Source organism: Aythya ferina, assembly GCF_964211825.1.
Source record: "Aythya ferina genome assembly, chromosome: 1".
In the NCBI taxonomy this organism is placed as follows: domain Eukaryota; kingdom Metazoa; phylum Chordata; class Aves; order Anseriformes; family Anatidae; genus Aythya; species Aythya ferina.
In genome coordinates this window covers 95,737,747-95,751,962 of record NC_140296.1, presented here as the reverse complement: position 1 = coordinate 95,751,962, position 14,216 = coordinate 95,737,747, and positions in this window count along the sequence as shown.

The window sequence follows — 14,216 nt, the reverse complement described above, 5'->3', positions numbered from 1 at the left end:
TAATTAGATGGAATGATGGTCCAACAACATAAGCCAATAGACATTTCTGATGGCAATATTGTGATCATAAGTATCCAGGATTCCCAGTCCAAAATTTGCCATTAAATCTTTGTGTAGCTTTGAGAGAGAATGCAGGTAAAGATATTGAGGTAGATAAGCTGTCTGTTAAACAGTGATGAAATGAAAACAATAGTATCTGTCTCACAAAGGAGTTGCATAGACTGCTTAGTTAGTATTTACCAAACATTTTGAAAAGAATACATTATATTCTATATCCCATTCTCTGAGTCTTCAAAAAAAAAGAAAAATAAAAAAAAAAATAATGGAAGCCTTGTATGTTACTTGTTACTTCAAAAGTGAACTGCAGATTTAGTGTCCTGTTGTGCCACTGATCCAATTTTACATCCTATGTAAAGTCACTGATTTCAACACTGTTACATCAGGCAGTGAGTTTGTTCTTTGTGTCTTCAACCATTTCATTTTATCCTATTTTGCTTTCCAATAAAATCACTAGGGTGAGGAGGATTGGGTCTGAAATAAAGTAGGAAAATTTTATGTGACATGCTGTGGCAATTCAAAGTGACAGGCTAATTCTAAAGCAAACATTTCTAATAACCTAGGTACTTTACGAAGTTTGAATGACTTTTAAAAAATATTTTAAGACTATTACTTCTTATTAACAGGCAGTGACTTTAATGATAAGATTAAATCTACACTTGTAAAAATTACTGTGACTCAGAAAGCCATATTCACTCTGATATTATACATTTCTCTAGTCTTATAAACTTCTTTGCACTTGATTTTCCCAGTTCTTTTAAGTTGCTATATGCCTGCTTCACATTGCCATAGTGGCGAAGAGCAGCCATAGAGACCTGTGAATGAAATCTGAATTTGAAATGAATCTCAGAAGAGGAAAGAAGATCTTGGTGCTCATAGGTGCCCAAGAAGCACTGTGGTTGCTTATCAGAACAATCATACTTGGGAGAACAAATGTTAATTCAGAACAATATACAACGCTGCTGTTTTTCAACTAAACTGTCATTCTGAGTTTGCTGAGGATCAGCAAAGCTGATTTTTGGTTGAAGCTGACTGGCATAAATCTAATAAAATTAGGGCATCTTCCAGCTGAGGTGCAGCTGAAAAGGAGGACTGAAAGGAGAAGAAGCACTGACCAAGGAACATACCTTGATACATCAACACAAAAAGGAGGACTAAGGAGAATCTCCATCCTTTACTGGATGCGGGGGGAAACTTAGTTACAAGAGATGAGGAAAAGGCAGAGGTGCTCAATGCCTTCTTTGCCTCAGTCTTTAGCGGCAATACCGGTTGTTCTCTGGATACTCAGTACCCTGAGCTGGTGGAAGGGGATGGGGAGCAGGATGTGGCCCTCACTATCCATGAAGAACTGGTTGGTGACCTGCTACGGCACTTGGATGTGCACAAGTCGATGGGGCCGGATGGGATCCACCCAAGGGTACTGAGAGAACTGGCAGAGGAGCTGGCCAAGCCACTGTCCATCATTTATCAGCAGTCCTGGCGATCGGGGGAGGTACCAGTTGACTGGCGGCTAGCAAATGTGACGCCCATCTACAAGAAGGGCCGGAGGGCAGACCCAGGAAACTACAGGCCTGTCAGTTTGACCTCAGTGCCAGGGAAGCTCATGGAGCAGATCCTCCTGAGAGTCATCACGCAGCACTTGCACGGCAAGCAGGCGATCAGGCCCAGTCAGCATGGGTTTATGAAAGGCAGGTCCTGCTTGACGAACCTGATCTCCTTCTATGACAAAGTGACGCGCTGGGTGGATGAGGGAAAGGCTGTGGATGTGGTCTACCTTGACTTCAGCAAGGCTTTTGACACCGTCTCCCATAGCATTCTGCTCAAGAAACTGGCTGCTCTTAGCTTGGACTGGTGCACGCTTCGTTGGTTTAGAAACTGGCTGGATAGCCGGGCCCAAAGAGTCGTGGTGAATGGAGCCAAGTCCAGCTGGAGGCCAGTCACTAGTGGCGTCCCCCAGGGCTCGGTGCTGGTGCCGGTCCTCTTTAATATCTTCATCGATGATCTGGACGAGGGCATCGAGTGCACCCTCAGTAAGTTTGCAGATGACACCAAGTTAGGTGCGTGTGTCGATCTGCTTGAGGGTAGGAAAGCTCTGCAGGAGGATCTGGATAGGCTGCACCGATGGGCTGAGGTCAACTGCATGAAGTTCAACAAGGCCAAGTGCCGGGTCCTGCACCTGGGGCGCAATAACCCCAAGCAGAGCTACAGGCTGGGAGAGGAATGGTTGGAGAGCTGCCAGGCAGAGAAGGACCTGGGAGTGATGGTGGATAGTCGGCTGAATATGAGCCAGCAGTGTGCTCATGTGGCCAAGAAGGCCAACGGCATCCTGGCTTGTATCAGGAACAGTGTGACCAGCAGGGCTAGGGAGGTGATCGTCCCCCTGTACTCAGCTCTGGTGAGGCCGCACCTCGAGTACTGTGTTCAGTTTTGGGCCCCTCGCTACAAGAAGGACATGGAGGTGCTTGAGCGGGTGCAGAGAAGGGCGACGAAGCTGGTGAGGGGCCTGGAGAACAAGTCCTACGAGGAGCGGCTGAGGGAGCTGGGCTTGTTCAGCCTGGAGAAGAGGAGGCTCAGGGGCGACCTTATCGCTCTCTACAGGTACCTTAAAGGAGGCTGTAGCGAGGTGGGGGTTGGTTTGTTCTCCCACGTGCCTGGTGACAGGACGAGGGGGAATGGGCTAAAGTTGAGCCAGGGGAGTTTTAGGTTAGATGTTAGGAAGAACTTCTTTACTGAAAGGGTTGTGAGGCATTGGAACAGGCTGCCCAGGGAAGTGGTGGAGTCACCATCCCTGGAAGTCTTCAAAAGACGTTTAGATGTAGAGCTTAGGGATATGGTTTAGTGGGGACTGCTAGCGTTAGGTCAGAGGTTGGACTCGATGATCTTGAGGTCTCTTCCAATCTAGAAATTCTGTGATTCTGTAATTTTAATACAAAATGGCATCAAATTTAGCAGACTGTTCATGTTTTTTGTCCTGGTCTCACAGCTGGCAATTCCCCTCCTAAATCCATAAGCAGCTAATCTAACAGCCTTATTAATTATATTTCAGTGTCCCAAAAGTTGAAAGAAACCACATGCTTGGACCAATTTTTTTTCAAAGAAGGTGACTTCCAGGCAACATTTTTCCTTCCAGGGCAAGAAGGATAATTTTAAATCAACACTCTACAAAAGAGTATTCAGCTTGAGTCAGTGTTATTGAGATCACATACGAGGCCATGGTTTGCCAAATATGCAGCCACTAAGAAAGTGGGATTTGCCTTGTTTTTGCAGTATTTTTAAATGCATGCTAATGTTCATGTATATATATGTGATAAATAGGAACTTTATTAAAACAGGATATTTGTGGTTAGCTAAGAAGTTCTCAAATCAAATGATGTATGTGTAGGAAAACACCAGCTTCAGTTCTCATTTGATATTTCTTTTCTGTCCTTTTTCCTAAACTTCAAGGCAGAAGCCTTGCCTTTAGCACCCTCCAAAAGACTATTGCCATCTTTGTGCCTGAGCATCTCTCTATGCAGAGAAGTACTGTGAGCTTCATTTCTGGCTCCCATGAACATGGCATGGTGCTCTCTTGGCTGCCTGAGCACCACAAGACCATCCACGCCTAGCAATTATTTTAATCACGCCTTCGTTTTACCTCCTGCCTGCAGCACACTGCCGACTAGGAAGAGCATTGGTAATTAGTGTAAAATTAGATGAGAAGCAGAGCTGGAGCACACACTGAAGGCTTCAAGAAGGGCCAAGCCACCATTCAGGTCTCTGATGCTTCCCCGTGGGATGAGGGTATCTCCCTGACCCACTTCTTCACTCCACCCACCCATACAACTCATACCACGGGACACACTGACACACTGACATCTCCCAAAGCCTGTGCCAAAACACACCACCAGCCTAGCAGCCACAAAACAACCTGAGCAAAGCATGCTTGGACAAAGAAGGAGGCAATGCTGTGTTTTTCCTGTGCGGTAAGGATGTATTCCAAACAACATCACCGTATCCTCATCTACTGCCCTGGCTGCAAACTCACTTTGCTTGTTGATGAGAGAACAAGTCAAAGAGATGAGGAGAGAGGAGGGGACAGGGGAATGCCTAATGAACACTAAAACCATACTTTATTTATGGTAAGCCCCCACAGGTCCCCTTTAGCATCCTGGAGACTTGAGAGGAATGTAAACTAAGCCCCAAAAGAGACACTTAAGTGCTTTCCTCCCCCTGGAGCATCAGCTGAGATTGAGAAAGGAAAAGAAGGGGAGAGTAGCAATAGCCTCAGAGGAACAATGCATAAAGTGCTGGTTTCCCTCATGCAGCTGATGGGCTGTGGAAAGGAGAAAAGGTAAGAAGCATCATCTGAGCCCCAGAAGAAGGGAGAAGTACCACTTTCCAGTACTTATTTTCTTGAACAACAGATGCAAGATCACATTTTTCTTAAACCAACTGTCAGCTGTGGCAAGGCCTGGTCCTGTGAGTGTTTATCTATGTGTTCAAGCTGAATGCCAAGAGACAGACTTCAGTTAAAAATAGATACTTTATAGGTGTAAGGGAGGAAAAATAGAATTTGGGATTGAAAAATTGGCTTGAAATTGCTTTTAACTTTTTTCCTTCACTTCAGTTATGATCAAGGTAGCAATGAAAACAAAAATGTCATAGCTAAAGGGCAAGAATAGAGCAATACAGCATATAAAGTGTTCTCCCTCTCACCACATTGAGCTATTGACAATTTTTTAAAAAGAGCAGGAAAAAAAAAAAAAAAAAAAAAAAAAAAAAAACACACAAAAAACTTTTACACAGGCCAATATAAAGATTTTCAACCTGCAGGCTTGCACTGACTGATGAGCTTCACCTCCATGACTGGAGCCAGGGATGTTAGGTTAGTACACATTTCACGTTTGTAGGACTGGATGCAAATTATGAAATGTTCACACAAAAATACAATAGTTTCCCTTGTACAGCATGTGAAATGGGAAGAGCTGCTATGGAGTCACATAAGAGATTCCCACCATCTGATCAGTTCTTCTTCTCCTATTGAGGGAAAGAAGGAAAGAGCTTAAAAGAAAAGCAAAATTAAAAGCTTTACCAGGAAAATGAAAACTCCTCAATAAATGCTGCTGTTGAATGAGCTCCTACTCTGAAAATAAATAATCACTAACAAATTTCAGACAATTCTGTTTTTCTGTAATCACACTTGACCCCAGCCAAAGAAAGCCAATGGGTTTGTTGGGCACTCAGGGAAGGGCTTTCTCTTTAAAGCAGCAGAAGGTAAAATAAAAGTTCACTTAATTCATTTGTTTTGTACTGTCAGAGGTTTCATACATTATACATCTAGCTGCTTCTTACCCATGAGTAATGCATAAATGTTTATAATATGCACAGCCCATTCAAACTCATTTCCCAGATTTTATTATTATTTGAAGGTTATACTGATTTCATCCATTTACATAGTAAGCTAAGAAATCTGAAAATGGAGCTTATTGTATCATCTGAGTTAGCTAAAACTGCACTTCTAACATGCTACTACTACCATGCTCCTTTGAATCCTAACTTTTCACCAGTACTTGGGATTCAGTGAACTGCTTCCATTAGAAGAAAAGGTATTTCTTCTGCTCAGTTCTGCTAAAGTAAAGACATCAAGCAGACCTTTTCTACTTTCTGAACACTGAGTGGTTCAGACAGCCTTACACACTTTCCCAAAGCATTCTTTCAACACCTTTGCCCAGTAGGAGCTCTGCCCTCTCTCAGCTTTCTCTCTGGACTACACAAGTGTTATTCCAGATGCTTTGCCATTTTCTATTTTTTTCTGGGATGCTTACGGTAGATGAGCCAAGGCATCCAGAAACCCTCACCTATTCCGCAGTGCATCAACCCCTGGCCAAGCCTTGGCAAGAGGAGAAGTTTAGCCCTCCTGCTTCTCCTGCATTAGACTCTCCCTGTCAATGCTGGGCACAGCAATGTGGCATGAAGCAGAGCTGCAGATCTGCCACAGCATGGTAGTAGGAGCAGTGCCAGCACTGTGCCAGGGGAGCAGGATGTATGCACTTCAGGGGCTTGTGCCCCTTCACCCTCACCAGTCAGTCCAATCCAGTCAAGTAAATGGGTGCATTGCTCTTTAATTGGCATCATTACCTCATATAATGTTGTCTAATTACGTTATTGATTTCTTCCCCCCATTCTTTTTAATGGATTTCCCTTCCAATTCACCCTCAGTAAAGACACTGGCAAGCACAGAGGATGGATCTCCAGGGAACCTCTTCCAAACGTGCACTGCACACAGGTGTTTCACTCTGTATTTGCCTCTTAGCTAGCCAGAAGCAACATGTTTCAGAGGATGGTGGAAGCAGCAAGAGACATCATGGCCCACTAACACAGTCAGGCACAGTAATTACTGCTCCATAATAACAGACAGAATTATTACTGTCAACAGATTTATTTATATTTTTTTTTTCTGTTTCACAGCTCAGAGGAGCTGCCTGTATAGCTAGGCAGGAAACAGATACTCATTTTTTTGCTCATATCCTGAAAAAAAAAAAATGTAATTTTAAAAATATTCTGATTGCACATTGGGAAACACCCAAGAATTTGAAAGAAAAATCAGCATGATCATCCATCCCACACCCAGGGCAAAGTAAGAGATAGGTTGTAAAGGCACTGCAAAACAGCGTGACTCTGTGCGTGCAACCAGACAGATGTCAGAGGGCTCTGCTCATCCTCTCAGCTGTCTGGACACAGACTTGTAACACAAAACTTGTCATGCATAGCATTTTGAAATTTGATTTTTTTTCCTTGAAATTTCATAGGTGGTGCAAATTTGAATGTAATCTCCTTGCATTCCCACAAACTTAATTTCTCCGCAACAAAGTGATTCCACTTCTGTTTGTGTCTGTTGGGTCTTGTAAGTCCTCAAGGGGCCAAAGCCAGGTGCTGCTTCTAAGGCCCCAGGGCACTCTCCAGCAGTGTGTGAATAGAGATAAGAAGAAAGTGGTTCACAGCCAAAGGGCTAACCAGGGCTAGAAACAGCTTTTCTAACCAGGATTAGAAAAAACACAGTTCTGTGGATATGGGTAGTGCTGTAGCCACCTTTCAAGTCATCAGGTTTCATGACAAGAAAATGGTCCTTGGAGTCAGATCAAAAGTTCACTTGGCTGAGTACCGATGGTGTCAGTATCTAGCATGGGATGCTTAGCTGGGAAAATAAAAGAAACGGGGCAACCTTTCAACCTTTTATATGCCCTGGATTGCAAGAATAAGTAGCTTCAGGCCACTGAGCTAGTAAGTGTACACATGTATTAGTTGCCAGTGGATATATTGGTCCCAGGTCACACACTGCATGGTGGTGCAGGCAAGTCAAGGGAAGGGAAGGTGGCATATAAACAGAAAACGTGACTATTGCATGCTCCATCGTGAACAGAGTCAGCTGAGAGTTATCCACTCTATTGGAACAAATGCATTTGCCTAGTTATGAATGAGTTGATCCAGTCCTAAAGGACTCACAAAATTCAAAGAGATGCAAGGAGATGCATTCCCTACCATGTTTTCTGTGCCATCACAGAGAGAAGCTGCAGGTGTCAGACCAAAAGATGGTGTGAGTTGTCACTCTTCTGCTCTGGGGTCAAAGAGTTGCCCAGAGCTATGTATTACCTGAGATGGGTCTGGCTTTGTCTCCAAGCTCTAGCATGGGAGATAGTTTTATACGGATCCCCAGGAATGCTCCGTGTTGGGTAGCCCTACCTTGTTGTTAAGAAAATGACAGCATTTTCTGCAATGGGGGATTACAGTATTTTCCACAGTGGAAAACAATACATGGGATTTTTCTGCTTTGCTGCAACAAGGTTAAGGCAACAGCAGCCATTCAATAACCTGATATAATTGCCAGCTGTTTGTATAAATAAGTCTAAACTTTGGGTTAAAGTCCTATACAGAGCTTTAGAAGTGGTCTTTACAAACACTCAGGACAGGTGACAAGAAGTTGTCTTTATTTTCTGCCCTCTATGCCAAAGCTTATAATACTACTTTTCTACTATGAAAAATGCTGTCAGCTTTGTTGGACATTCATTAAGAAAAAGCTCACCTTATGGCTTCTCAGTTATGGACAAAATGTTATGATTACTTTAACTTCTCCAGGCTAGCTCATCTGGATGGCTAATCCTCATAACAGAGCTCCTCACAGGTAATGAGCTACATTCTGCTCCCTTAAATGGGTGAGGTGTCACAGATCTCTGCAAACTTGCAATTACACCAGCTCAAAACTGGAGATGAACCATCCTTATACCTACTCAGAATCACATTAGCACCTCATGACTCATTCAGGACCAGTGCCTCTGTTTGCAATAAACACAGAGTGAGAAAAGGTCCCTGCCTTCAGGGATTTGCAGCCAGACATACAGGGAGGACAGAAATACCAACGGAGGATTAAAAGAAATGTAACTGAGGGCATGCAATATTCAGTAGGCTCTGTTGAACTAAGCTGTACTCCAAGCCAGCCTGTGTTTTTCAAGATTGTATCACTTCAAATCCTATATTTTGTTTCACAACATGTGTCTGTATGGGCCAGTTACACAAAACTCCCTCCAAAGCTCAAGCACAGGGAATCATAAATCATAATAGCACTTATGTTCAGACATTTTTACATCCTTAAATCACAGTTGTGGGTGTCATTCCAGGACAGGCAGATGCCCCACCAACACCTTTCAGAGCTTTATCTCAGGGTACAAGCCACCCTGCAGATGTGGCAGCACGAGATTCCCAGCAGGGCCAGTAGCTGCCTTATTCTGCCAGGGCTCCCACAGACTCTGCTTGATTAAACTTTGCACATATACTCCCAGTCAGAAGCTTTTGCATTACTCAGTAGCCAGTCCCACCTGTTGTCGTGGTTCTGCTCGAGTGGGCAGCCGAGCTCCACCACAGCCACTCTCTCACTCCCCCTCCTCAAAGAGGAATGGGGGAAAATATGTGAAAAGGGCTCAAGGGTTGAGACAAGGATGAGAAAATCACTCTGTAATTATTGCAACGGGCAAAACAGACTCGGCATAAGGAGATAGTAAGATTTATTGCCTATTACTAACAAGCGAAAGAAGTGAGAAAACAAAGGGAAAAAAAAAAAAAAAAGCACCTTTCCCCCCATCCACCCTCTTCCACCTCCTCCCCCCCGAGCGGTGCAGGGGAACGGGGGAATGGGGGTTATGGTCAGTCTACAGCACTTCTTCTCTGCCGTTCCTTCTCGGTCGCTCTCATCCCCTGTGCTGTGGGGTTCCACCCACGGGATGCCTTGATGAACTGATCCAGCGTGGGCTTCCCACAGGCAGCAGCTCTTCCAGAACTGCTCCAGATATGGGTCCGTACCACGGGGTCCATCCCTCAGGAGAAAACTGCTCCAACCTGGCTCCCCTATGGGCAGCAGCTCCTGCCGGGTCACCTGCTCCTGCCTGCGTGGGCTCCTCTCCACGGGCTACAGGTCCGGCCCAGAATCTGCTCTGGCAGGGGTCTTCCATAGGCGGCAGCCTCCGTCGGTGCAGGGCCACCTGCTCCACCGTGGCCTCCTCCACGGGCTGCAGCGTGGAACCCTGCTCCACCATGGTACTCCATGGGCTGCAGGGGGACAACCTGCTTCACCATGGTCCTCACCACAGGCCGCAGGGGACTTCTGCTCCGGCGCCTGGAGCACCTCTCCGCCTCCTTCTACACTGACCTTGGCACCTGCAAGGCTGTTCTCTCACTCCCTTCACTCTCCCGGCTGCTGTCTGGCGCAGCGTTTTTTTCCCTGTCTTAAATATGCTCTCACAGAGGCGCAAAACAACATCGCTTATTGGCTCAGCTCTGGAAAACAATGGGGCCCTTCCCAAACATGGGGCAGCTTCTAGATCTTTCTCACAGAAACCACCCCTATGGCCCCCTGCTACCAAAACCTTGCCACGTAAACCCACTGCACCTGTCCACCTTGGTGCTCTGGCAAAATAATTTCTCTGAAGGCATAAGGTGCAAGGCACCCCAATGCTGCCCCATCACCATTATGAGCTGAACCCTTACTCTACCCCCATAAAGAAAATCCCTGAGAAATAAAGGCTGTGTGAAAGCCTAATCAGGCTTGAAATCATGTCATTTTAGTTTGCCTGGTGTTAAAATTTCCTTTTGGGTAAGGAGCCTGTTGCTTAAGCATTGGCACCTAGTGCATGGTGTTCTGTCCACCTAGCCTGCCTCTGGCCATTTGAGGTGTCCTGGGGCACTCAAGACATCCCACCAGGAGGTCAGATGTGAGCTAAAGAAGTCCTGCACCTCCTGGAGCAGTAGCTTGGCTGTAAGGACACGCTGGGTTGCCTGAAACATCACCAAAAACTTGTGCATGGGCAGAGTATCCCCTCTTTACTGCCTCCAACCTTACAAGCCTGGCACGTGTATTGCCATGCAAAGATCTGACCCCCACACTGCAGTGTATGTGTTCCCTGAGTACATAGTAATAATTCCTGTTCTTTCCAAATTGAGTATTTGTGGGAACTCAAAATAAAAATAAGAATAAAATCCTAGAAGCTGTCTTTCAAAATTATTATCCAGGTGTTTGACGTGCAACAAGCCCACATCCAGACAGATATTCCTTACAACGTATGTGAAACAGTGAGAAAGTTAATCCCACCTTTGCCTTTGAACAATACAACCTAAAGAAATATTTATGCTATTTCCACACCAGGCAATTCTGCCTTTTACATGTTAGGTAATAGAAGCCTCCTTTCTGGGAAAAATGGTGCTTTTTAGTCACAGATATTTTAACACCACTTTGCCAGTCTTCTACTTCAGCTTCATTTTCTCCTGTGTCTCCTGTGTCTTGAGCCAGAACAGAGGTGGTGCAGTCATCAAGAGTGTTCTGGACTGTGTTACAAAGAAATGATGAATTATGCATCATTGATTTATGCTTTTATTTAGTCTCAATCAGTGGAAAATGGAAGCAGTGCTGATGTGTCAAACAGCACTCTTGGCACATGTTGCTAGAAAGATAGGATTGAGGAAAAATTAGGTAACATCCTATTGCATTTCTTAAACTACAAACTCTCTCACAGTTGGCAAGTGTAAACTTTTACTGGATTTTTTCAAGAAGTAAACTGGCATTGTTTTCACCTGGATGTGCAAAACCTTCACACTGGGATGTAGAAGAAGGTTGCTAAGGAAGGATTCATCTTCTGGTTAAAAATGATTAACAAGAAATTAGTTTTTTTAAGACATACTCATTGAATAAAATTTGGCATATATTACTGAAGCACTTTGGTGTATCAGCCTATGTACTTTGTTCTCCTGGACGCTTACTCTGCTGATTGGTGCCTGGTATTAATTCTACTGAGCATTTGAGATCACATCATGGCAATTCATAAACACCTTACTAAGCATTTTCTTTTTCAGACCTTCCACAAAAATGGGAAGATGAACAGTACAAAACCTCACCATTTGTGGGACAGGACTACAGCCAAATCACATAAAAGCTAAAAATAAAGAACCAATGTTTTATTCCCTGTTCTTGCAGAGCAGCCTTCAAGGGCTTATGGTGTTTTAAGTTTTTGATGAGAAATGCTCTAAAGTGAATACGTATTTGCAGGCACATCCTTGTGACACATGCAAGTCAATATATCCACTTTTGACCACGCTGTAAGATAAGAGCATGGTATGAGGCAGAGGAGGTGCAGTTAGTGGGTGCTGTAAGCCAGCACAATACTGCTCTGGCATGGGAAGGAACCTGGTGGAGGGGCTGGGGACTTGGATTGGGCTGTTGAGTAGGTCCAGTGAAAGCACAATGAAGGCTGCATGCTCTCCCTGGAAAGCAGGCAGTTTAGCTCTCTAGAGAAGTAAAATAATATAATATAAAATAAAATAAATAGATTAAATAAGGTCAACACTGGAATGATCATCTGCAGGACAGAAGAGGTTTGTTTACTAGCTGTTTGGTTTAAGTGGTGTTTCTTCAAATTGTTTTTGCCACTGAAATCAAACATCACTGCTGGTTTGACATAGATAAAATATGGGGCAGAGAACTGAACAGCTATTTTCTTTTTACAACCTTGGCAATACAAATGTAATTGATTAAATGCCTGAGCTCCAAACTGACAGACTTGGCAGCATGGTGCCTCCTGAGGATGCTGGATTTACCCCAATTTTTAAGAAGCACGTAGCACTTTCTTCATTTCAAAGGGTGCTGGGGAGAACCCTGGGGTTTGCCAGCAACTGCCTGCCTCCCACCTTTCCTCACCACTTGTCCCTTTGTCTCCCCAGCCCACGCTGCCACTCAGTCACATTCACAATATCACTCAGTGCACAGCTGCCTCTGAGCTGAGGCCTGTGGTTGCCGTCATGTCTACAGTCAGCATTCATTCCCTTTGCTCTCTTATGGAAAAAATAATTGATTTGGTCTTTGTGGAGGCAAGAGTTTCCTTTTCACTTTACAAGGGTTTGCTGTCTGTATGTTTATTGTTTTCCTTAGCAGTCTGGGAGACCCTATAGTCTGACCTAGCTGTAACCCTTGTTTCCTGTTTCTGTCAAAATACTGCTAAATGGCTAACAAAGGTGTGTGTGTGTGGGGGGGGGGGGGGGGGGGGGGAATAGCAATAACAGCTGATACTTTTCATTTGTGTAAAGATAGTAAACGGTCAGCTCGGGTTGTGACTCTGAGACTTTGGAAAGTGCCTTCACTCCATGACATCAAATCCCCGCTGGTTTCGAAAAAAAAATGTCATGACACAAATTCAATGTGCTGCCATTTTTTAGGAAAGGGTAGACCATGCTTCCAAGACATCTGGGCCAAGACAAACACAGAGCAGAGCAACTATTTCCTGGGGGTGGGACCGGCCAACCCCGTGCTGTGGGTGGAGGGGATGACAGAGGGGACAGGGCTCAGCTCAAGTTGCATGAGGGCAGTGAGGACACCCTCTAGTCTAGCAAAGTCTTGGGGTATCCCCTGAGCAAGGCCTGAGCTGAGGCCTAGGTGCGCACAAGAGGGCTGCCCCACAGCAATCCCCCTATTTCATTAGTGTAACCATTGCATGTGGCATGGCCTGGCATGGAACCTGCCTGACACTTCCTGGTTTAAGATCCTATTTTCCAGACCTTATCCTGTTGTCAGCCACAGGTTCTGTATAAATAGTTACATATGTATGCATCTATTGATACTTATACACTGCCATTCAATCCATGGAAGCAGCCAATGGAAGCTTTCTTGTTTCTCCATACCAAATAAATAAGTAAATAAATAAATAATAAAAATAAAATACAGTTTTGTTGTCTGTTGTTTTCCTTGAAAATCTCCAATTATCTTAACACGGCTACACCAGCGTGACACTGAGGAAAACGTAGGGAGAGTGACCACAATATGTCGACTTAAAGCCAAGCTTTCCCCAAGGGGAAGCATAAAAAAAAAAAAAACAAATTCCATGTTGGCTAATTAGGTAGACAAACCTCAAGTATGAAAGCTGGAGGAGGAGTTAATCACCAGAGTTTTGGTATAGGAACCTGTGTTTAGTATAATTGCTACTAATGTGAAGTTTCCTCTTCTTCCTTGTATTTGAGCACTGTGTGCATGCATGTCAGAGCTGACCTGGGGCTGGGGGCTGTTGCTGTTCCCTGTCCTTGTTCACAGCCTGCATGGGCTGCAGTTCCCAGTCTGCAGTTATCATGCAAAGATCCCAGCCCCCAGGTGTAAAATGCCGACTTGGAAGAGCTGTGATTCTTTTGAGCCAGTAACCATGCCTTCCTGTGCTTGGGAGGTTTAACTCGAGTAACTCAATTACTATGTTCGGAGTTTCAATTTTATTTTGAATCTGTATGCTTGCTTTCTTAAAGATAACTCATTTTTATTAGGAGCTTTTAAGAAGCTAATAAACAGGTGTTTTACATTAAACAGTACTTCTTTTTGTTAAGTGGAAGTAATAATATAGCTTGAAATATAAGCATCTAGATTCTTAGTTTCTTAATGTTATGAAAGATTTAGTGATATACTTCACTATCACTGCATAATTTATTATTTTCTTTGCTTATGATTTGTTGGTCTTTCTATTCAAATAGAAATTGGGATCAAACTAAAGTGTGTATGACCGCTTTTTATCTATTAGTTATTAACAGTAAAATGTGTGGGATGTGAATTGTGAACTTGAATGTTGTGTGTTTAAATCAGCTTAAGAAAGGATTTAGTATCAGTAGTC